The 25,194-nt window shown below is 35.7% G+C and overlaps 1 non-coding gene across 1 annotated transcript; it reads left to right on the top strand.

The window, feature by feature from the left end:
* The first annotated feature begins 828 nt into the window (after nucleotides 1-828).
* TRNAE-UUC (transfer RNA glutamic acid (anticodon UUC)) lies at nucleotides 829-900 on the top strand. The gene has a single exon. It is a non-coding gene; the product is annotated as a tRNA-Glu (tRNA).
* The last annotated feature ends 24,294 nt before the right edge of the window (nucleotides 901-25,194 follow it).

Here is a 25,194-nt window from a genome sequence, read left to right as displayed (position 1 = left end):
GAGATGAGCACCAGAGTGAGTTTGACAAGGAGGGTCGTAGAGAACCACACCCCAAGCCAAGCTCATGTTTGGCTTAACAAACTGAAAATCCAAAAACACAAACCCTTAAATGGGAACCAGGATGCTAAGGAATTAAAAAGCTTTATTTTTGACGTAGAACAATACTTTAAGGTTACAGGAACTTGCTCATAGAACCTAAGAGTTACGTTGGCCACAATGCATCTCATGGACGGTGGCGCTCGAAGGTTGATGATATAAAAAATGGGTCATGAACCATAAACTCATGGGAAACCGTTGATGGAATCGATGCAATCGACGCTCCCCTTGATGGGTTGCCAATTAAAGACCTGACGTTTGATGTTGACTCTTTTGAAGAAAAAGCCACACGATCGAACACCTCGAAATGTCGCAGTAGCTCTAAGAACTCTATCATACGACCTGAGAGTTGAGGGCTACAGGAACTTTCTCATACGACCTGAGAGTTACGTTAGCCGCAATGCATCTCATGGACGATGCAAAACTATGTTAGTTCTCGAAGGTGAATGGTATAAAAAATGGGTCATGAACCATAAACTCATGGGATGATCGTTGATGGAATCGATGCAATCGACACTCCCCTGGATGGGTTGCCAATCAAAGACCTAACATTTTATATTGACTCTTTTGAAGAAAGAGCCACACAATCGATCAGCTTGAAACGTCGCGGTAGCTATGAGAACTCTAACACACACAGGGATGGACGTGTCGAAGAGTTAGACATTAAGCAAAAGATCATGCTAAAACTCTTTAGCGATCTGACAAAAGACTTCAAGACATCTAGACCAAAAATCCATTGTCGTCTAGCGGTAAGGATATCTGGCTTTCACCTAGGAGACCCGGGTTCAATTCCCGGCAATGGAATATTATTTTCATATTTCATTTTATTTTATAGTTTCTATCTTAGACTAAAAAGACTTTTATGAACTTCGTACCTTTGTTAGAGTTATGTTATAAATATTTTGTTCAATTTCAAATGGTTAATGTGATAATCTAGTCGTTTTCGAGGTCTCTCTTGTTGAACGACATCATGGTTGAGGTGAGCAGGTGATTCAAATGGTTAATGCGATAATCCAGTCGTTTTCGAGGTCTCTCTTGTTGAACGACATCATGGTTGATGAGCACCCGAGTGAGTTTGACAAGTTGGGCTGTAGAGAACCACACCTCAAGCCAAGTTCATGTGGGCTTAACAAACTTAAAATCCAAGAACACAAAGTTCATGTGGGCTTAACAAACTTAAAATCCAAGTCCATGTTCACCACACAGGTGTAGTGAACGTGGAGATCGAACACGTGACCGTGTAGTGAACGTGGAGATCGAACACGTGACCTTCAAATCTTAAATCTGACGTTCACCAAACTGAGCTATCTTCGCTAACATTAAAAATGAAAGTTTTTAAGTTTTAAGTAAAGGTATTTTCACTCATTAATTGAAATGTTAGAAAGAAATAATCACTAATTTTAGATTGAATAGTCAAATTATGAACGGTGAACCATGTGTGGTGAACATGGAACGATCACGAGACCTTCAGATCTTCAATCTAACGTTATCTCAACTGAGCTATTCACACTAACATTAAAAATGAAAATTCATCAGTAAAGGTATTTTCGCTAATTCATTGAAATTTTAAATAGAAATAATCACTAATTTTTAATAAGATATTCAAGTTATCCAACTTGTATAAGGTGCGGTGAACTAGAACACGTTAGGTATTTTCGATAATTCATTGAGATTTCAGAAAGGAATAATGACTAATTTTAGATTGAATAGTTGGGTTATGCAACTAGAATCAGGTGCGGTGAACGTGGAGATCAAACACATGACCTTCAAATCTTCAGTCTGACGCTCTCCCAACAGAATTATCCCTGCTAATATTATAAATGAAAATTCATAAGTAAAGGTATTTCAGCTAATTCATTATATTTAAAAAAGAAATAATCACTAATTTTAGATTGAATGAGCAAGTTATGTTTTTAGATTGTATAGTCAGGTAATAAACTTGTATTAGGTGCGTTGAACGTGGATAAAACACGTGTGACCTTCAAATCTTCAGTCTAACAATCTCCCAACTGAGATACTCTTGCTAACATTAAAAATGAATATTTATCAGTAAAGGTATTGGGTACGCTTCTGGAAATTCAACAAAAGGCAATAGTATTAGATCGAGATGCCAGATTTAAATCTCGCTTCTGGAAAATTCAACTAAGGCATTGGGTACGCAGTTATAGTACGACATTCCACCCATAAACAGATGGTCAAACAGAAATGCTCAAGCAAATATTAGAAGACATGTTGAGGGTATATGTGATGGATTTTGCAGGAAGCTCGGATAATTACCTACCCCTTATGAAATTCACTTATAGTAATACTTGCCAAGCCACCATACAAATGGCCACATACGAGGTTCTCTATGGACGAAGATTTTGATCGCTTATCTTTTGGGAAGAAGGGGGGCAAACGACAACTATTGGGCCACAGTTGGTGCAAAGTACCACGCCGCAGTCCAGAAGATTAAAGCTAGGATACAAACCGCACAAAGCCGAGAGAAAAGCTATGCAGACCTAAGGTAGTGGATCATATATTCCTAAAGGTAGCACCCCATGAGAGGGGTGCTCAGGTAGGGTAAAAAGGGGAAGCTAAGCCCTAGGTTTATCCATCCCTTTGAGATATTAGAAAGGATTGGATCTGTGGCCTATAGAATCGGGCAATGCCCAAACTTGTCTGCAGTACATAATATCTTTCATGTATCCAACTACGGAAGTATACCCTAGATCGTTCGCACGTACTGGCTCATGAAACTCTCTTCTTGAGAGATGACCTAACGTATAAAGAAGACCCGATTCAAATAATAGACAAGAAAGTCAAATGATTGAGAAACAAGGAAATCTCTCTTGTTAAGGTCATATGGAAGAATCATAGAGTAAAAGAAGCCACTTGGGAAACAGAAGGCAAATAAGAACCTTGTACCTTGACCTATTTTAGAATAAACACTTTCGATGACTGAAAGTTTTCAAAGGAGAGGAGAATTTGCAACACTCAAGGTCTCCAATAAGAGACAGTGTATAATCCCTACTAGGTTGTATCTAGAAGTAAAGAACAAGTAAAATTGAAAAAATATTGAGAAAACTGTACTTTTTCTAATTTGTATAAACTTCCCGAATCATTAATTTTTTTATAGAATAAGAATTACAAGTTGCTTAAAAATGGAAGGCTCCGATCGGAGAAGACTTTTCTAGTAGAAGATTAAAAAAAATCAAGAATGAAATTATAGAAATTCTAGACGTTTCATTGATAGTGGAAAATCCGTCTATAAATTATGAATAAGGGTAGACTATTAGCGGCAAGAAGCAAGCTTAATCGAGTACCCAATCGAGAGATACAAGTTTTTTGTTTTGGGGTATCGTGTTCATGGGTTTACCTAGAATTCGAGAACTATAGTCCACTATTCATGTCCAAACTTGTTCCTGCACCTTCTAAATAAGTTTACCCATAAGTTTGGTGAAGGAAAGAGGTCCTCAAAGTGCTAGTAGGTTTTCACACGAATTAGTCCACGTTAGGTTACCCTCTAATGTTTTCCTAAGCTAAAACCTCAACTCCTAAAGCCTAATCCATGACATTATGTATAAACCTAGGTTCATCAATAATCCATGTATCAAGTACCTAGAACTATGTGAATAACATGCTAAATAAGTTGCTAGGATCCATACCCATAAGTAACCATTATCTGCATTACGATGTGTACTAAAAGGCTCCTATTCCTCTTTAGGTAGGATGTCCTACAATATGTATCAGGAGCTGAATGTTATGATAGGCCTACCTTTCCCATCAGCTAAACGAGATGTCCTGCACCACGATTTACCAGTAGGATTACATGATTATGACGACACCACTCATGTGTTCATGGGGAGAAAATTGAAGGTTATTTTAGCGGAAGGTTTTCAGGATCAGTATATGATACATGACACGATGACCTCTAAGTTCTAAGATCCTGAAAACATAACAAGAAGTAATATCCTAGCTTAAGGTCGCGATTAAGAACCTACGAGTAGGCTACTTACTAAGTTTTACTCACTCCATGTTTATCATTTTTTTTCAAGTAACTAAGAGTTGGTCGTGGATGAGAGTGGACTTTGGAGTGTGGTCCATGGACTAACCTCTATTTTTAATCTAGTATTTTTTGTTCTTCTCTAGATTCAAAATAAGCGGAAAATGATAAAAAAGCGATGAGGAATTTGTAGAAAAATTATGGATTTTTCAAGAAAAATAATAATAAAATATTCAGAAAGTGGCAAATTACCAAAATACCCCTAGAAGAATGGATAATTACAGAAATGCCACTCTAATTAGAATCAGAGCATCTACCGTGACCATCCGAGCAAAATCCTTCGAACACAAATTTCAACCGTCGGATCTCCTCCAAAATTTGATATGATCTAGAACGAACACGCATGGATCATCACATCCAACGACTAGTATTCAAAGCCAAGGTCGGTAAGGCTATGATCGGAGTTGATATCTCCGAAAAATTATCCAGAAAGTTCAATCTCTAAATAACGAAGATTCTGGAGCTCTCAATGTCTGTTTAAGCTCCTCCTATAAAGTCTGAAGTAGGAGCAACAATACGGAATAAGAATCGAGAAAGGTCGATCCCCCAATCGAAGGCAATAAGCGTTTAGATTGTGGGTCTCTTACTCTCAGATTTCTTCCAAATTCGAGAGAAATCCTCCACCATTTCTCTTCAAACTTCTAAATAACGAAGAATCTGGAGCTCTCAATGTCGGTTTAAGCTCCTCCTATAAAGTCTTAAGTAGGAGCAACAATACGGAATAAGAATCGAGAAAGGTTGATCCCCCAATCGAGGGCAATAAGCGTTTAGATTATGGGTCTCCTACTCTCAGATTTCTTCCAAATTTGAGAACAATCCTCCACCATTTCTCTTCAAACTTATTCCTACCGTTTCTAAACAAGATTACCCACAAGTTCTATGAAGGAATATAGTGCTGAAAGAGTCTAGAAACCATTCCCCCAATTCAATCAACCATTGAAGAACTTCAAGAAAAACTTGAAAATCCAATCTGAGGATACATGATGATTCGTCGAGCAAGAATGATTCCAATCAGTTTCTACACCTCCAAGGAATGCTTCCATAGAAGACCACAAAGAAAAGTAACCTCGAGAGCGTGTCGAAATGAAGGAAATAGGTTTCGAAATTAAATTGGGGATAAGAGTCGAATTCCTATCTACGATCTCTTTTCCTTCAAATTAAGGATCCTCTAGCTTCAAAGGAAGAAGTTGAGTAAACTTGATGAAGGAATCGAGAGAGGAAACATCGTAAAACAAGCTACCCAAGAGATCGAAAATTCTGGCGTTTCGAGTGAGTTGCATACCGAGAACGATTTTTGGAAATTAAGGTCTTACATTCAAAGACGTTCCTCCAAACCAATTCCTTTAGCCTGAAGAAAGGATATGGAAGAGGTTCGATGAAGAAATAGGGCCTTGAAACCCCTAGAATCGGCTACCCAATAAGAAATCCTTTGTTTTATCTCCAACGATAAATCAGATTTTGGATGAACTTTGGAAGCGAATATCTTAGGCTACGATCCACGAGAAGGTATCAAATCAATCCCTAGCCCTTCCTTGTAATAACAATCTTTAAGTTTCACGAAGAAATCGAGGAGAGAAACGCTGTAAATGTGGCTGTACAGGCCGAGTTTCAGATGGCGACGACGTGAAAAATGCGCATCTTCTTCCTGTTCAGAGGAAGAAAACGATGATATGTCCAGTTCAACTAAACTGTCCAAGTCAACTCAAAATTTGACCTTTTCTCGAGTTTTCTCAATTTTAACCCCATTCCAGACCGATTCTCATAGAAAATCTTATGGTTTCAGAAACTAGACACAATAAGGAGTACGTGGAAGGAAATTTTGAAGTAATTTAGATATTGGAAGCTCAAGAATGGACGTCCCAAACGTCGATGACGAGGCAAGTAGCCACCTTGGACTTTTTGTTAAGAAACACTTGTAGAAATCGCTTGGATTTTCATATGAACCCTAAACCAAGTATGAATTAAGGATATATGAAAGAAAAACCCAAAGAACCGTGAGTGAAGACCCTGAACTGATCAAATAGCTCGAGATTTAAGTAACGTTAAAATAACCCACTATATGAGCTCCGCTGCCTATCAAATTTTAATACAGAGCATATTATAGTATGTTGAGGTCAGAAGTGAAATTTGGTGGTCATTGGATAAGGATAAGTAGGTAAACGAAGAAACGGTGTAAAATGACCATAGTGCCCCTAAGGTAATTTACCTTCGGTTCATGACCTAGATGACCTTCAAATGCTATGAAATTCATCGGTAGATCTTATTTTATGAAATGTTATATGAATCCTTATCCCAAGAGGTTATGTAACGTAATGAAGTTTGGGAGTTATTGGAAAACTTTAGTTAGCGAAACCAAGATATGGGATAAAATGCTCATCACGATCCATATGACCTTTGCCATGAAGCACGATGTTTATAAGTTTTGTAGTCAATGTTGCCAATGTTTGCTGCACACAAAAAAAGTTAGGGATGTTAAATTTTTAAGCCACTTTTGGAATATTAAGTTATAAATTGGGTAAAGAAAATTTATTATTTTAAAGAAAATTTCTTTCTCCATCTTATTCCTAAAAACTTTGCAACTAAATTCATATATTGCGAAGAAACAAATTTTTTACTCGCAAGAAGTAAAATATGCAACTTTAACTAAAATTTCATCTAAACAAATTTTATTGCCATACAACATAGATGACAATTATAGCCTTCAAACAAAAACTAGAATAGTTGTGGTGGACGGGATAGAAACTCTAGTGTTCATCCATAATATACAACCACTACCTAAATTATGACCTAAAAATTTGAAAACATAAGTTGTAGTTGAAAATTACATAAAACAATCCCCTAAATCCAAGAACTCTGTCCAATTAGTAAATCCTAAAGATAGTAGCTAACATAGAGTAATTGAAGCTCCACATGAAGTAATTTAAAGTTCCAATTACTTAACTAAAGTTTATCTCGTCTTTAATGAAGCATGAGTTGCACTTAAGTTCATGAAATGTTTATAGACTCCAACTATTAGTACTATTAATGCAATTATATTTCATATGAGTTTGTCATAAATCAAACTATGGTACATTCAATACAACTTTATTTTCTTGTCATACGAAGCAAAATAGAAGAATTAAATCAAACAAACCGATGAACTGAGCCGAATAAATCCAACCCAACCCAAAGTGATTAGTTTGATTCATTTGGTGGGTTGTAGTTTATTTGATATTACAAGCCTTACTTACAAGTAAAATACTAGACCATCAACTTTTTGTTTTATAGTCCAACAACCGCTCAAGAAAATAGATTTCAAACTTGAGAGAAAAAAATATATTGAGTAGGAGTTAAAAATGTTGCATGTTTTTTAGAAAGGTCATTTGGTCTAGTGGTATGATTCTTGTTTATGGTGCAAGAGGTCCCAAGTTCAATTTTTGGAATGCCCCTATTTTTATTAATATCATTTACTTGTGTACTCCACGATATATATCTAAACCTAGTGTATTATCATTTAATGATAATGCTCTTTTAATATCATTTACTTGTGTACTCCACGATATATGTCTCAACCTAGTATATTATCATTTAATGATAATGCTCTTAATATCATTTACTTGTGTAATATATGTCTCAAATGTAACTATCAAACTAAAACTTACACGAGAAAATAAAAAATAAAAAATAAGAACTCCAATCATTTACTTGTGTACTCCACGATATATGTCTCAACCTAGTATATTATCATTTAATGATAATGCTCTTAATATCATTTACTTGTGTAATATATGTCTCAAATGTAACTATCAAACTAAAACTTACACGAGAAAATAAAAAATAAAAAATAAGAACTCCAAAATAACTTCTATTCTTTTTTCTTCTCTCTACAGTACTTCTATTCTTTTTTCTTCTATCCCTACCGTAATTAACTTCTAGAAAATAAAAATAACTTCTATTATTTTTTCTTCTCTCTATAGTAATTAACTTCTATTCTTTAATTAACTTTTATTCTTTAAATAACTTCTATTCTTTTTTCTTCTCTCTGCAACAGTAATTATCACAAACCCTATGTAAATAATTTAACAGCGGTCTAAATCTAAAAGATATAATAATAATTGCTCATGGATTTAATTAACAAAGAAAATAAATGAAATAATGATGATACATTCCATAAACAACTTAATATATAGTCATTAATAAGGGCATTTGGTCTAGTGGTATGATTTTTGCTTTGGGTGCAAGAGGTCTCAAGTTCGATTCTCGAAATGCCCCTCCAAAATAAAAAAAGCACAATTTTGAAAGACAAAAAAAATAAAATAGTTATCAATGGGGCCTAACCCAAAGGAATGTGTGGCAATGCACCTTCAACTTCTATGAATTTTTCATATATTGAGGCACGGAAAATATATAGACTAGCAACTAAGAATTATAAAGGCATTTGGTCTAAGTGGTAAAATATATAGACTAGCAACTAAGAATTATAAAGGCATTTGGTCTAAGTGGTATGATTATTATTTTGGGTGTGAGAGGTCTCAAGTTCGATTCTCAAAATGCCCCCAACAATATTATATCAAAATGAATTATGCAAGATAATATGATTTAAAATGTGGTTTTTAAACATTGAACCAAGAAGATGAGAATGCAGAATGAAACATATTCTTGGAAGGGACGGACTTCAAAAAGAGCATTAGTGAAATTGTTCTATTGTATTCTTTGTAGGAACTTTTCATTATGTTGTCCACTGTCGTCAAATAGATCATCTGTTGTCACAATCCTTTTAAAGAAGATGCGCTCAAATAACCGATAAAGAAGTTTCAGAGAGCCATAGGTTCGAATCCTGTCACCTTGATGTGGTATTCTCAGGGGCCGAAGTGCAAAGCCCCGTAGTCTATCCGTTGTCAGGAAGGCAGGCATGTTGTCCGCTGTCGTCACATAGGTCATCTGTCGTCACAATTCTTTTAAGAAAGATGCGCCCAAATAACCGATGAAGAAGTTTCAAAGAGCCATAGGTTCGAATCCTGTCACCTTGATGTGGTATTCTCAGGGGCCGAAGTGCAAAGCCCCGTAGTCTATCCGTTGTCAGGAAGGCAGGCATGTTGTCCGCTGTCGTCACATAGGTCATCTGTCGTCACAATTCTTTTAAGAAAGATGCGCCCAAATAACCGATGAAGAAGTTTCAAAGAGCCATAGGTTCGAATCCTGTCACCTTGATGTGGTATATTCTCAGGGGCCGAAGTGTAAAGCCTTGTAGTCCATCCGTGTTCAGGAAGGCAGACATGTTGTCCGCTGTCGTCACATAGGTCATCTGTCGTCACAATCCTTTTAAGAAAGATGCGCCCAAATAACCGATGAAGAAGTTTCAAAGAGCCATAGGTTCGAATCCTGTCACCTTGATGTGGTATTCTCAAGGGCCAACGTGCAAAGCCCCGTAGTCTATCCGTGGTCAGGAAGGCAGGCATGTTGTCCGCTGTCGTCACATAGGTCATCTGTCGTCACAATCTATTTAAGAAAGATGAGCCAAAATAACCGATGAAGAAGTTTTAGAGAGCCATATGTTCGAATCCTGTCACCTTGATGTGGTATTCTAAGGGGCCGAAGTGCAAATCCCCAAAGCCTATCCGTGGTCAGGAAGGCAGGCGAACCACGCACACTGAAAAAAAAAAGATCTCCTTTTCTATCACACGTAGAATTGTCATTCTTTTGTCTTTTGAAACCCCTTACCTTATCAGTCATCAGGCAGGTTTTTGGTATCATATATCGAGATAATTATTATGAAAAATCTATTCCACTAGTGTGACTTAGATACCCTTTCTTTGTGGTATCAGCCATGCTATTTGAATAGCCTGAAGTCATCATAGCCTCTCCACCTGTTCCGAAGACTCCTTCAGCATCAATGTGCTCCAATGAAAGAGATAAGACCCTTTCCTGAACCAGAACCAGGCATAAAACGCCGAGGAGAAAGTCGAAAGCGAGCTCTTTTCGCATATACGCAATCTCGAAACCCAATTAGCTCACGGACTGTCTCCTCAACCCTGGCGAGTATGAGTGCTTGGTAAGAGAGAATGTCGAATGAGAAAGACATTCGATTACGACAACATTCGCAACTACCAAAGTGCACTAAACCTAGTAGAGATCTTCGACCTAACGACAATGGATCTTCAAGCCCATTTTATCAATCCGCTTTGTACCTTATTGTTGACCGAATCGGATGCACGCCAGGCCTAAATTCTCTCTCAGTCACCCGGAGACGAAAGGATGATCAGATCCGAAGTTTACGAATCGAAGAGAAAGTGGATCTAAGTTCTACACGCTTTCATTTTCAAAAGCTTCGCTTGCCTACGGTACTTTATTCAGGATGTGCAACAATACGGTCATCTCTCAGCCGTGTATAGAGAATTCCTTGATCATTTCCTTGGCGGATAACACAAATGAAATCGTTTCCCTGACCGCCCATCTTATGAGTCCATTCTTGTCTTGTTGGTTTGTTGTACTATTCTATACCTCTCTCGATTGATAGAAAGATGTTCGGGAGCTGGGAGGGCCTATCGTGAGGGAACTTTTCTTTTCACGGTAGGCAAAGGTAAAGCGGGAGCTGCATATATCCACAGTGATCAAGGCAGAGCGACTCCTTTAAAAGAGGTTGGTTTTATCGAAACTGTTAGATCCGCTTTCGTTAAAGAAAAAATAGTAGCTCTTGGTTTGGCCGATGTTGATTCGTATGGCAATGCGGACTCGACTCAGGATGAGGATTTCTCTTTTCATACTGCTGCTATGAGCCGAAAGAGCTGGTAAGCTATCTCGCTAAACGAAAGGAAAAAGCACGTATGCGTTGACCTCTTTAGGACCGGTTGCTTCCTCTTTTTGTTTAAACGTTTGGAGAAACCTGCTAAGCCTGCCTTTCTTACCAGGTGTGATTCAATCTTTCAGCTCAAACATTTCTATCGTCCGACGGAAAAGGTAGGAGTACCACTACCTTTTCCTTTTCTTGCCCGAGCCAAGGGATCATTCAGTTTCTACCAAAAAGTTCGCTATCTAATAGTTGCCGTAATCGAATGTATTTCTCATTTCATGTTAGCTTCTCCAAGAGCTTCCAGGTCCGTAGTAGACAAAATCTTAGACTTCTATCGGACTTATAGCATTGCCTGGTGAGCTCGCCGTTGAGGGTGTGCCTTACAGGAGATCGAGCAGCCTTTCTTTCCCTACCTGGTATGCTTTTCCGCTTATCGTGCAACTAGCCAACTAGCCAAAGAGAGAGGGAGAGGGATCATGTCAATCAATTTGTATGTGCATTTTGTCTGTTCTTTACTTGCTTGCTTAGCTTTCTTAACCAACATCTCCGGTTTCCCTCGAACCAAGATGTCCTGCTTATCTATACACATCTATACCCAACAGTCACACTTTCAGCCGAAATACTGAAGCTGCTTACAGGGACGGTTATGCGATACGTCTTTTCATACTCGCCTTTTCTTTAACCCTGCTATCAACCTAGCCATTCTCGCTTGTTGCTTTAAGGGGTCTCTCCACTGTAGATTACTGCGATTGGTTCTCGCGTCCCTGTGCCAAAAAGAATGGGCGAGTTTGATTTGAGTGTTCATCGATTGGGTGGATCCATTTGCTCCAGGGGGGGGGGGGTGAGACGAGGTGTAGCGCAATCTGGTCAACGCATCTTTTTTGGGTATGTTATCCGCTAAATATTTTAGGAAATGGGGTACAAATTTTCTACATAAGTCATCTGTGGTCACAATCCTTTTATGGAAGATGCTCCCAAATAATCGGTGAACAATAGCCTTTAAAGAAGTTCCAGAGAGCAAGAAGAGGCAGAACAGAGAATAGGAGTTGATCAAATTAATTTAAAATCTGTATAATTTAAAATCTGGCGGCTCTAATACCAATCTGTCACAACCCAACTTTTAAGGGTTCAAAACTCAAATAGAAACTAAAATTGAGAGTGAAAACAAATAAAAATAAAAGTAAATTAATATAAAATAAGAAAATGTTGTAAAATTAAAATGAGATTGAGAAAACAACACAACATTAAATATAAAATTAAATTAAATTATAAGACGGTGTTGATCAAATTTATCCAAACAAAAAAAAAAGTGTTTGGGATACAATTACAAAAAAAAAAAAAAAAACAAAAAAACTCAAACACAAAGATAGACTAACACTACATAACAACACCATGTGTGAGTGCACAACCTTTGAAGGCTCCCTCATCTCAACGGTAAGTTCTATTACGAACCCATCCAAAATAATCACACATGTGACCGCATCTCCTAACTTTAAAGTGCTAGTCTGAACATGGTTTGGTCACGAAAGCTTTAGAGATAAATCTATCTTTACAAAAATATTTTTCTCTTAATTTATAATTAGTCATAAAAGAAATAATTAGGTACAAATTTGGTCTAGAATTCAAAACTTTCAAAATCTTACTTTACTTAACAAGATTCAAATCTAGATTCTTGAACTCCTAGTACCATAAATAAAGTTGGTATCCTGTAATAAAACCGGAATTTCTCTTAAGATCATTAAATTCTTATAGACTCCAGGCTCAATATCATTAATACAATTATGTTTTATCTTGAACACGCCAGACATGAAACTATAGTGCGTTCAATTTAACTCCATTTTATTGCCATCTTGAATGATGTGTAGGGTATATTCTTGTGACATGACAGTTCATATTAGTTAAGCTTTTTGCAAAATCACAAGTTAAAAGACAACCACTATGAACCTAGGTCTATTAGTCAATTCAAAGACAATTTCTTTCTCCATCTTATCGATAATAATAGTTCAACTAAATCCATATTATGCAAAGAAACAAGTTTACGACTCATAAAAACAACTACCTAAATTATGTCCTAAAAATTTGAAAACATAAGTTGTTGATAATTACACAAAAATTTCTCTAAATCCATGAATTCGTGTCGAATTAGTCAACCCTTAAGCTTGTAACTAGCATATATTAATTGAAGCTCCACATGAAGTAATTTAAAGTTCCCCTTACCTAACTAAAGTTTATCTCCTCTTTAATGAAATCCTTAATTGGAACTAGATTTTAAGGCAAATCTTCCCCACGACTCACTTTTGAACACTTTTATAGATAGTTTCAACAAACTTACTTTGCTCGTGAATACTTTGGAGTTCAATATTTATAGTTGGAGAACGCTATTCAAATTGATATGGTCGAATCTTACAACAAAGTCTAATTGAGCCTCACTCTATTAGGAGATAGCCTCGAATCAAATTCTTTAGTTTGGACAATGGTTGCATTGTTTTAGTCAAACAACCGAGACTAGTGTATTACCAATAGTATAGACATTTTGTACGTGTATTTTCTTACATATTAACAATTGTATACAAATAATAATTAAATTTATGAGTAGAAGTTTGGATAGAGTTTTATTAAATAGGTACTTAAATTATATATAAAAATATATAAGATTTTTATTTTTTGATTTTTTTTATATACATTTAGGAGAACAAAACAAAGATTCAAGAAGATGTCATTCCTGCCATGTTTTAATTTTTATTCTTTCTTATTTCTCGAAGATTAAAAAAAAAAAAAGTTATCCTCTCTCAAATATGGTTCGTTATTTGATTATTTTCTCTTGAGTGAATTTTAAGTGAAACACATTCTCTACCCAAGTGATTGCAAGATGCAAGCTTCACACCAAGAGGAATCAAAGTCCCAAGTATCAACGTCCTTAAGTGTCAATTTTTATTCTCCATCTCAACATAAATTAAACTTATTTTTGTGAAGATATCTATTTATAAAAGCAAAATATCTCAGAGTCACAAAAATAAAAATGAGATATAGATACGAGACATAAATATTATACCAAATAGATATGATAACTGTAAGGATTAGATTTGATCGAGTTATTTGGATTAGATTTTATCTAGTTATTTGAATTAGATTTGATTTAGTCATTCTTCAATTGGATGAGAGATTTCTCCCGATTCTTCTGATCTTTCCAGTTTTCTTTTTTTGTTCCTAACATTTTGGTATCAGAGTCATGCCCTAAACTAGTTAAAACTAGAAGCAGAAGTCTTCTACGTGTGTCATAATAAAAGTATGTCGATGGAGAGTCCACTTGTGCAGTCTGCTGGAGGAAAGAGACAAGGTCGTGGAAGCTTTAGAGGCAGAGGAAGGGGACGAGGCAGACAAACCTTCAACAAGGCCATAGTGGAGTGCTATAACTGTCACAAGCTAGGACATTTTCAATGGGAATGTCAAAGCAATACCACACGAGGCAGACAAACCTTCAACAAGGCCACAGTGGAGTGCTATAACTGTCACAAGCTAGGACATTTTCAATGGGAATGTCAAAGCAAGGAGAAGGAGACAAACTATGCAGAGAGTCAAGAAGAGATGTCACTGAGGCTTACGTGAATATGAATAAGGCCATTAGAGAAGATATGTGGTACCTTGACTCGAGATGTAGCAATCATAAGTGTGGGAAGAAGGAATATTTTTCAGATTTTGATGGAAGTTTCAGAGATTCAGTGAAGGTGGGCAACAACTCAAGCATGGTTGTAACTGGAAAGGGTAATGTACTGCTGGAAGTGAATGGAATGATAATGATAATCACAGGAGTGTTTTATGTGCCAGACCTGAGGAACAATTTGTTGAGTATTGGTAAATTGCAAGCAAAGGCGTTACCTTTTTGTTTCAAAATGGATCATGCAAGGTGTTTCATCCTGAGAGAGACTTAATCATGGAGACAAAGATGTCTTTGAATCGAATGTTCGTATTGCATGCTATATCTTAGCCTGTAGCAGCCGTTCAAACTCAATTGAAACTTATGGGGAAAAGTGGTTCAAGGTCTCTGTCGTACACTCACCGCTCTAATTCCTATCGCCATAGTCAGAGAAGCAGAAGGGACCCAAGTTCTTCCCCTATCATTCTACTACCAATTCCAGGAGAAGCAGTCGTTCAAGTTCCCTCAGCCGCCAACGCAGAAGTAGGTCTTCCTCGTTATCTCCTTTCCCCAAATCGTCCAGTTCCAGTCCTAGTCGTGCATCCACTGATCGGAATCATTCCATAGAGAAGCTTAAGAAAGAGGAAGAAGAGAAGAAAAGACGTGAAACAAAGTTGAAGAAGTTAGAAGAAGATGCAACTAGGAGGATGGAAGAACTAATTCAGAAGAATGTTAAAGAAAGGCTAAACTCTAAAGAGACTAAATTAGAAATACAGAGGCGAATAGAGGAAGGTCGCACGAAGTTGTTTGATGATGTTGATGTGCAGCTTGAGAAAGAGAAAGAAGCCGCTCTTACTGCTACAAGACAAAAAGAAGAACAAGCACGAAAAGAGAGAGAAGAGCTAGATAAAATGCTGGAAGAGAATAGAAGAAGGGTAGAAAAAGCACAGCGACGATTAGTTTTGGAGCTGCAGCGGAAGGAAGAAGAACATTATTGTGAGCTCGAGTTGATTCAGAGATAAAAAGAGGAGGCAGCTCAGAAAACTAAGCTAGATGATAAGAGTTTGAGTTAAGTTTTGCTGGGAGTTAGTGAAGAGTCAAAAGCTTACAGACTCTATGATATAGAAACGGCAGATGAAAATAAGGATATCGAAGCGGCAGATGAAAATAATGATATAGAACTGGCAGATGAAAATATTGCAGAGGAAAATATTTCATCTGGCTCTTTGGCTGAAGCAAGCTCTCCTAGCTCGAATAAGGCAAGGAATAAGAGACCACCAGTCTGGATGAGAGACTATGCAATAGGACAAGTTTTTTTTTTTGTAAAGAAGATGATGAAGCTCTGCCATGTTTACCCATACTGAACCTGCAAACTTTGTAAACTTTAGAGAAGTATTGAAGAGTGAGAAATGGAGGCAAGCCAGGGATCTGGAGCAATAAACAGAAATGGCACATGGGAATTGATGAAGTTACCTGGTGGAAGTTTGGTATGAGGTCGTAGATATAAACTGATTACTATTCGTGTTCAGTTTAAGGGAGGGATTGTTAGGATTAGATTTGATTGAGTAATTTGGATTAGATTTGATCTAGTTATTTGAATTAGATTTGATTTAGTCATTCTTCAATTGGATGAGAGATTTCTCCCAATTCTTCTGATCTTACCGTTTTCTTTTTCTGTTACTAACAGTAACATGTCATTCTTAAAAAACTAGGATACCGATGTGACAATGATACATTAATTAAAAAGAATTATTTCAAAAAAATTATCAATTTTATATTAAAAATAAATTCATATAAATAAGTTTATATATTTGTATACTTAAAAAAAAAGCTTAATGTATGTTTCACTCTCAAAATATATTCAAAATCAAGTGTCTGATACGATGGATTATAAATTTGTAATGTATCCATTGTATTAACAAGTGTTCAGTACATGCCCAAAGTCAAGTGTCTGATACGATGGATTATAAATTTGTAATGTATCCATTGTATTAACAAGTGTTCAGTACATGCCCAACAAGTGTTCAGTACATTTAATGTAGTTTGAAAACTAGCACGTCAAATATTATAATTGACTAACTACAACTTCAATTTTGTGCTTTAAGGATGGTTTTGACCCAAGAGAAATAAAATCCTTAATTTAGTACATGGTAGTAAACATGGACATGAGAATGAGTTATTCTCATATGGAAAGAGATTTAACCTTAAGTTATATCTCATATCCTCTCGTAACCAATTATTTAGTTTGATTTAGTATAAATTAGAAAGATAGGTCCATCAATAGCAAAAAAATAAAATAAAATAAAATAAATAGAATAGATTAAATTAGCCACTAACATAATTAAAAAAAAAAAAAAAAAACATAAAGGATGAATTGATTAAATTGGCTAATTGCTAACATAATTAAAAAATAATGTAACAAACACACCGAAATAAGATTAGGAACACAAGTAAAAAAAAAAAAAAAAAAAAAAAAACTCATACAACCAAAAAATCAAGATTTGGAAAGTGTTAAACAGTTTTGATATATAGACATTTCAAGACCTTACTCGTGCAATTTTCCCATGAAATCTAACACTAGAGCATCATAAAATTGAGAGAAATGATTGAAATTGATGTCATGTTCATATAGGTTGACTTTAATACAAAAGACAAATCGAACTTTCTTAAGGATAAATTGGGGACACCAGCCTAAGCTAATCAGGTAGGTGGCCTTACCATCCGTATGGTTATATTTGATGTTGACTGTGCTCGTGGTTCTGCAACTGTCATATATATTGATATATGTGAAATGTTTGTGAATCGATATGCTTATGATATGTTATAATATGTGAATTGTATGATAATACTTACGGTACCATGTGTTCAATGGTATATTTGAGATAGGATACGAGAATGATGCACTAAACGTAATGTAACGATAGGAGTAAGACATGTTCATGAAACATTATGGTTTGGTTACGTATCGAAGTGTTATGGGTATGACAGATCGATAACAACGATATGGTCACGATGGATTCATAAAACAATACGATTAGGTTATGGGTAGAAAGGGATAGGATTATGATAGATTGATAGAACGATAGCGTTAGGATACGTTCCTGTAACGTTAAGACTAAGGTACGTTCAGGTAACGACACAACTATGATATGTCTAAGGACGTTAAGGCTATGATAAATTAGGGAAGGATATAATCATGAAGTTTTTACGACATGATATGATTATGATACGACATGTGAAGGACGGATATATATCCAACAAGTGTCTAAGAGGGACGTGAGAATAAATTATTCTCGAGCTTTCTTTACATCGGTCAAAGAGTATTTGATAAGCTATCAAAATGAAGGGTTTTCTCTTTTCTTCTTCCTTCTTTCTCCCTTTTCACGTTTATTTATTTATTTTTTTAAATAAAAAAAAGTTTAATGTGAGAATGAAGAAATTAGAAAGGAGAAAGAAATGAATGTAATAAAACTTTTCCGTCGGTAGGAATGGAAATGGTGAATGGGTTCTTGACGATAGTTGACCGCTATACTCTTGTTTTGGATGTAAGTGATGATTATCAGCAATATGAGTTGTGTCAATACCACACCGTTATCAAGAGGAAGTAAAGTAGAGTAGAATAGATCAAGCGATCCATTTGTTGAGAGTATTGTAAGAGGCACACAATTAAGAATGTTGGATATAACTACTCTTCCACATCTGAGGGATGAGTCTCAAAGATCCAACTACAATATCAAAGAAACTTCGGGTGGTAGCGATTGCTTGCATTGGTGTCTCCGTGGTATCCCAGACACATGTAACATGATTTTTCTTGCTCAAATATAGCTTCATTTGTCTTAAAAGTTCACTTTTGAGTAATCCTGGAAGGCTTCTTAATTTGCGCTTCTGGTGAAGATGATCACTCCAAGGTGGGTTTGTTAGTGATGATGCAATTATATAATCAGGGTTTTATATCAATGGTTCCATTTATATCTATAAATGAAATTTGTGGTGTATTTTTTAGAAATACAACAATAATCATCGGTTATTTGGTTACCATTCTAAAGAAATTCAACTTTCGACCTTTTGTGAATGCTCAAAGCTACTTGCAAAGTACTGTTGATTATGATCCATAATACTCACCGACTCGAAATTGAGGTTTGTTCATGTTTGAAAATGTGACAAACCAAAAGACAAGATGCTAATTAATATTGTTTGTGATTGTTGTTGTGAATTCTTCATCTTTGAATACATATTTTGGTTGGCTCATGAATTTTTCCATCTTTTAAAAATATTATTTTTTTTAGTTCGCCCTAATTTCATAATAGGCTATTGAATCACAATATTGCAATATTTTAAGTTACTTTTAAGATTAAAGGTCCATGAATAAAGTAATTACGGCAAGTTCTTTTTATGCATCTTATTTTAATCTAGCACATAAATGCTTCCTAATTATTTTATTTATTTTTTTATGAATTAGGTTATGAAGAGCATTTGAATTATAAACGCTTTAATTTATACAATATTTAATAACTAATCATTTTAATATTTATACTCAAATATACTAACAAGTACTAGTAACACTAGTCTCAATGACTTAAAGAATACAACTATTATCTCGAACTATAAAGAATTTAATTCTAACCTATTCTAATGGACAAACGCTTTATTAGAATCTATTGTAAGATTTCACTTCATCAATTTAAGTAGCGTTCAACTACAACTATAAATATCAAATTCTTAAGTATTCATGAACAAAATCGGCCTAACAATGTCTCTTGGAACTATTTACCAAAGGTGTTAGAATGAGCCGTGTGGAAGGGTTGCCTTTAGATGCTTTAGTACCAATTAAGGATGTCAATATCCTAGTAGTGCAGAATGCAGGAAGGTTCGTAGTTGAAAAGAATAACGAGAATAGTGGACATCGTTTCATCTACAAGCGTGTGGTGAACGGTCTGGTTGGTATGACTAGAGAACGTCGTCCTCGCATAATTTATATTATTGTGATAGAAGTTATAAATAACGATGATATTCCTTGGTCTTTTATTACAAAGGTGCATAACTTTTAAAGAAGTTCTCGAGTTCCTTGTCCCCAAGTAGCAATACAACTACTAAAATGCTATCTCTACTTATAATAAAGCCCTCTCTCTCTCGAAATATATATGTGTGTGTTTGTGGATGTATTACTCTCTTTTATTAATGAAATATGGCATAGTCATAATGATATTATGAGTATCTTTTCTATCCCTCCCTTCCTTATCGCTATATAAAGAATATGAAGATTATAAAGAATATGAAGATTATAAGTAAAAGATGTACAAGTAATTTGTTACTTTTGAACTTAAAATGCTTATAATTTTATCAACAATAATTATCAAACGGTACATAATTTTGTCCAAGTAAGGTCGCTTCTCATTCCCTATATGATATCATAACACAAAATCGAGCGGAAAGGTTAACGATAAAATGATAACAAAAACCCATTCGTCGAACTAACTATAAAGGAAGCGTTGGTTGGAAACCATGTCTATACTTCTTTGCTTTAATCACACGTAACTAAATATATATAAGAACAACAGAATATGGCATGCCCAGTCAAAACATAAAAAATTTCTTGCCATGTTATAGTTACTGAATATGGTATGCACAAAGATCCGATGTCACACTTCATGATTGGAGGCCAATACAGTGAGCTATGGTCGTCCATAACGTCCTTTGGTCCAATTATGTCAAGCAAATGTTGTAGCAAGCAAAGAGTTTTTCATAAGTTTGCTATTGCAAAGAGCTCGGTTTAAGGCACAAATGTCTCTGATGTGAAAGGCGCACCAATTCAACGAGATTTAAGTAACCATGAATAAGACACATGATACAGCTTGTAAACAAAACGATGTCCATGACTCTTGTTATTTTCTTCCACTACAAACCTTCTAGCCTCTTGCACTTTTTTGTCATTGACATCCTTAATTGAAATTAGAATTGAAGGAAACGCTTCTCCACAACTCATTGTGGAACACCTTTGATAGATAGTTTCAACCGATTTACTTTGTTGAGGAATACTTTAAAATTCAATATTTATAGTTGAACGCTACTTAAATTGATGAAGTGAAATTTTACAACAGATGTTAATAAATGGTTTGTCTATTAGAAGAGAGCTTGGAATTAAATTCTTTATAGTTGGGATAATAGTCAAATTAAGTATACTTTTTAGTTTTAAAATAAATTAATTTTTTAGTTTAAAATAAATTGATTTTTAGTTTTAATTTTATTCCTAATAAATTAATTTTGATGTGGTGTTATGTATTTTAATAAAATTAATATTAACTTAATCAACAAAAATTTGTATTTTTTTTTAATTATAAGCTAAATTAATAAAAATACCATTGAACTTTGCACTTTATCTAAAAAAAATACTCATAATTTTTTTAGAAGTTTCAATAATACACTTAATCTTTAAAAAATAAAAAAATTCTAGAAACTGATAATTTGTTTTTTACAAAAATACCAGAATTTTCAAAAAAAAAAAAAAAAAAAAAACTTCAAAACTACTGTTAACTTTCAAAAGTGTTTAAAAAAAGATAGATGGGAGAAAATTGTGTTCATGGGGATAAAATTGAAGGTTATTTTAGGAGAAGGTTTTCAAGATCAGTATAAGATTCGTGAAAACATAACAAGAAGTAATATCCTAGCTTAAGGTAGCCATTAAGAACCTACTAGTAGGCTACTTACTAAGTTTTACTCACTCCATGTTTATCATTTTTTTTTTTTCTGAAGTAACTAAGAGTTGGTCGTGGATGAGAGCAGACTTTGGAGTGTGGGCCATGGACTAACCTCTGTTTTTAATCTAGTATTTTTTGTTCTTCTTTTAAGTCTGCTTCTTATTTTGTGTTTGTAACGAGTATGTATGTGTAACACCCAAAAAATGAAGGAAATTATCTCCCATAAGAATAAGCCACTCATGAAAGACCCAATGAATAAAAAGGAAAAAAATTAAAGGATTAAGCAAGAACAAAGGACTTAGTCAAGTCACTCGTGTACCCTAACAAGTGATTTCAAGGAGTTAAAGGCCTTTTGAAAAGAATTGGAAACGAAAAAGTAAATCAAAAGGGCAAAAAAGTTATTTTATCAATTATCAAAAATCTTTCCGGATTTGTAATTCCTTATCTAAAAGGAATCTCAAGATTAAAAAAAAAGGGAAAATGATAAAAAAGCGATAGAGAAATTTGTAGAAAATTTTTGGATTTTTCAAGAAAAATAATAATAAAATATTCGGAAAGTGGTAAATTACCAAAATACCCCTAGAAGAATGGATAATTACAGAAATGCCACTCCAATTAGAATCAGAGCATCTACCGTGACCATCCGAACAAAATCTTTCAAACTCAAATCTCAATCGTCGGATGTCCTCAAAAATTTGATATGATCTAGAACGAATACGCACGGATCATCACATCCAACGACTAGTATGCAAAGCCAAGGTCGATAAGGCCATGATCGAAGTTGATATCACCAAAAAATTATCCAGAAAGATCGATCTCTAAATAACGAAGATTCTGGAGCTCTCAATGTCGGTTTAAGCTCCTCCTATAAAGTCGAAAGTAGGAGCAACAATACGGAATAAGAATCGAGAAAGGTCGATCCCCCAATTGAAGGCAATAAACGTTTAGATTGTGTTTCTCCTACTCTCAGATTTCTTCCAAATTCGAGAGCAATCCTCCACCATTTCTCTTCAAACTTCTAAATAACGAAGAATCTGGAGCTCTCAATGTCGGTTTAAGCTCCTCCTATAAAGTCTAAAGTAGGAGCAACAATATGGAATAAGAATCGAGAAAGGTCGATCCCCCAATCGAAGGCAATAAGCGTTTAGATTATGGGTCTCCTACTCTCAGATTTCTTCCAAATTCGAGAGCAATCCTCCACCATTTCTCTTCAAACTTATTCCTATCGTTTCTCAACAAGATTATCCACAAGTTCTATGAAGGAATAGAGTGCTGAAAGTGCCTAGAAACCATTCCCCCAATTCAATCCGCCATTGAAGAACTTTAAGAAAAACTTGAAAATCCAACCCGAGGATACATGATGACTCGTCGAGCAAGAATGATTCCAATCAGTTTCTGTACCTCCAAGGAATGCTTCCATAGAAGACCACGAAGAAAAATAACTTCGAGAGCGTGCCAAATTGAAGGAAATAGGTTTCAAAATTAAATTGGGGATAAGAATCAAAATTCCTATCTAATCTCTTTTCCTTCAAATTAAGGATTCCTCTAGCTTCAGAGGAAGAAGTTGAGTAAACTTGATGAAGGAATCCAGTGCTGAAACGTCGTAGAATAAGCTACCCACGAGATCTCAAATCTGGCGTTTCGAGTGAGTTGCATACCGAGAACGATTTCTGGAAATTAAGGTCCTACACTCAAAGACGTTCCTCCAAACCAATTCCTTGAGCCTAAAGATAGGATATGGAAGAGGTTCAATAAAGAAATAGGGCCTTGAAACCCCTAGAAACGGCTACCCAATAAGAAATCCTTTGTTTTTATCTCCAGCAATAAATCAGATTTTGGATTAACTTTTGTAGCGAATATCTTAGGCTACGATCCACGAGAAGTTATCAAATAAATCCCAAGCCCTTTCTTGTAACATCCATCTTTAAGTTTCACGAAGAAATCGAGGAGAGAAACACTGTAAATTCGGCTGTACAGGCCGAGTTTCAGATGGCGGCGATGCGAAAAATGTGCATCTTCTTCCTGTTCAGAGGAAGAAAACGATGATACGGCCAGTTCAGCTGAACTGTCCAAGTCAACTAAAAAGTTTACCTTTTCTCGGGTTTTCTCAGTAGATCTTATTTTATGAAATGTTGTATGAATCCTTTTCCCGAGAGGTTATATAACGTAATGAAGTTTGGGAGTTATTGGAAAACTTTAGTTAGTGAAACAAAGATATGGGAGAAAATGCTCATCACGGTCCATATGACTTTACCTCCTAGGATAACTCAAGTGGTATCCCTAAAATAATAGATTCCCCAGATGTACCCTTGGTCTCTAATAAATACTACGTGCACAATATCATGCTGGGCTTATTTCCTAAGAACCTCAAGTGGTATCCCTAAAATAATAGATTCCCCAGATGTACCCTTGGTCTCTAATAAATACTACGTGCACAATATCATGCTGGGCATACTACGTGCACAATATCATGCTGGGCTTATTTCCTAAGAACCCCTTGGTCTCTAATAAATACTACGTGCACAATATCATGCTGGGCTTATTTCCTAAGAACCCGTTGGTCTCTAATAAATACTACGCTTATTTCCTAAGAACCCGTTGGTCTCTAATAAATACTACGCTTATTTCCTAAGAACCCCTTGGTCTCTAATAAATACTACGCTTATTTCCTAAGAACCCCTTGGTCTCTAATAAATAGTACGCTTATTTCCTAAGAACCCCTTGGTCTCTAATAAATACTACGCTTATTTACTAAGAACCCCTTGGTCTCTAATAAATACTACGCTTATTTCCTAAGAACCCCTTGGTCTCTAATAAATACTACGCTTATTTCCTAAGAACCCCTTGGTCTCTAATAAATACTATAAGAACCCCTTGGTCTCTAATAAATACTATAAGAACCCCTTGGTCTCTAATAAATACTACGCTTATTTCCTAAGATAAATACTACGCTTATTTCCGAATATTTCCTAAGAACCCCTTGGTCTCTAAAAAATACTACGCTTGAATATTTCCTAAGAACCCCTTGGTCTCTAATAAATACTACGCTTATTTCCTAAGAACCCCTTGGTCTCTAATAAATACTACGCTTTGGTCTCTAATAAATACTACGCTTATTTCCTAAGAACCCCTTGGTCGAACCCCTCCTTGGTCGAACCCCTTGGTCTCTAATAAATACTACGCTTATTTCCTAAGAACCCCTTGGTCTCTAATATTTCCTAAGAACCCCTTGGTCTCTATTTCCTAAGAATTTCCTAAGAACCCCTTGTACGCTTATTTCCTAAGAACCCCTTGGTCGAACCCCTTGGTCTCTAATATTTCCTAAGAACCCCTTGGTCTCTATTTCCTAAGAATTTCCTAAGAACCCCTTGGTACGCTTATTTCCTAAGAACCCCTTGGGAACCCCTTGTACGCTTATTTCCTAAGAACCCCTTGGTCGAACCCCTTGGTCTCTAATATTTCCTAAGAACCCCTTGGTCTCTATTTCCTAAGAATTTCCTAAGAACCCCTTGGTACGCTTATTTCCTAAGAACCCCTTGGTCGAACCCCTTGGTCTCTAATAAATACTACGCTTATTTCCTTGGTCGAACCCCTTGGTCTCTAATAAATACTACGCTTATTTCCTTGGTCGAACCCCTTGGTCTCTAATAAATACTACGCTTATCTCCTAAGAACCCCTTGGTCTCTAATAAATACTACGCTTATTTCCTAAGAACCCCTTCGTCGAACCCCTTGGTCTCTAATAATTCCTAAGAACCCCTTGGTCTCTATTTCCTAAGAATTTCCTAAGAACCCCTTGGTACGCTTATTTCCTAAGAACCCCTTGGTCGCTGCTTATTTCCTAAGAACCCCTTGGGAACCCCTTGGTCGCTGCTTATTTCCTAAGAACCCCTTGGTCTCTAATAAATACTACTAAGAACACACTTATTTCCTAAGAACCCCTTGGTCTCTAATA

Source organism: Cucurbita pepo, chromosome 10 (genome assembly GCF_057944985.1).
Source record: "Cucurbita pepo subsp. pepo isolate OVF chromosome 10, ASM5794498v1, whole genome shotgun sequence".
NCBI classification, from domain to species: domain Eukaryota; kingdom Viridiplantae; phylum Streptophyta; class Magnoliopsida; order Cucurbitales; family Cucurbitaceae; genus Cucurbita; species Cucurbita pepo.
This window is presented reverse-complemented; position numbering and strand designations above follow the sequence as displayed.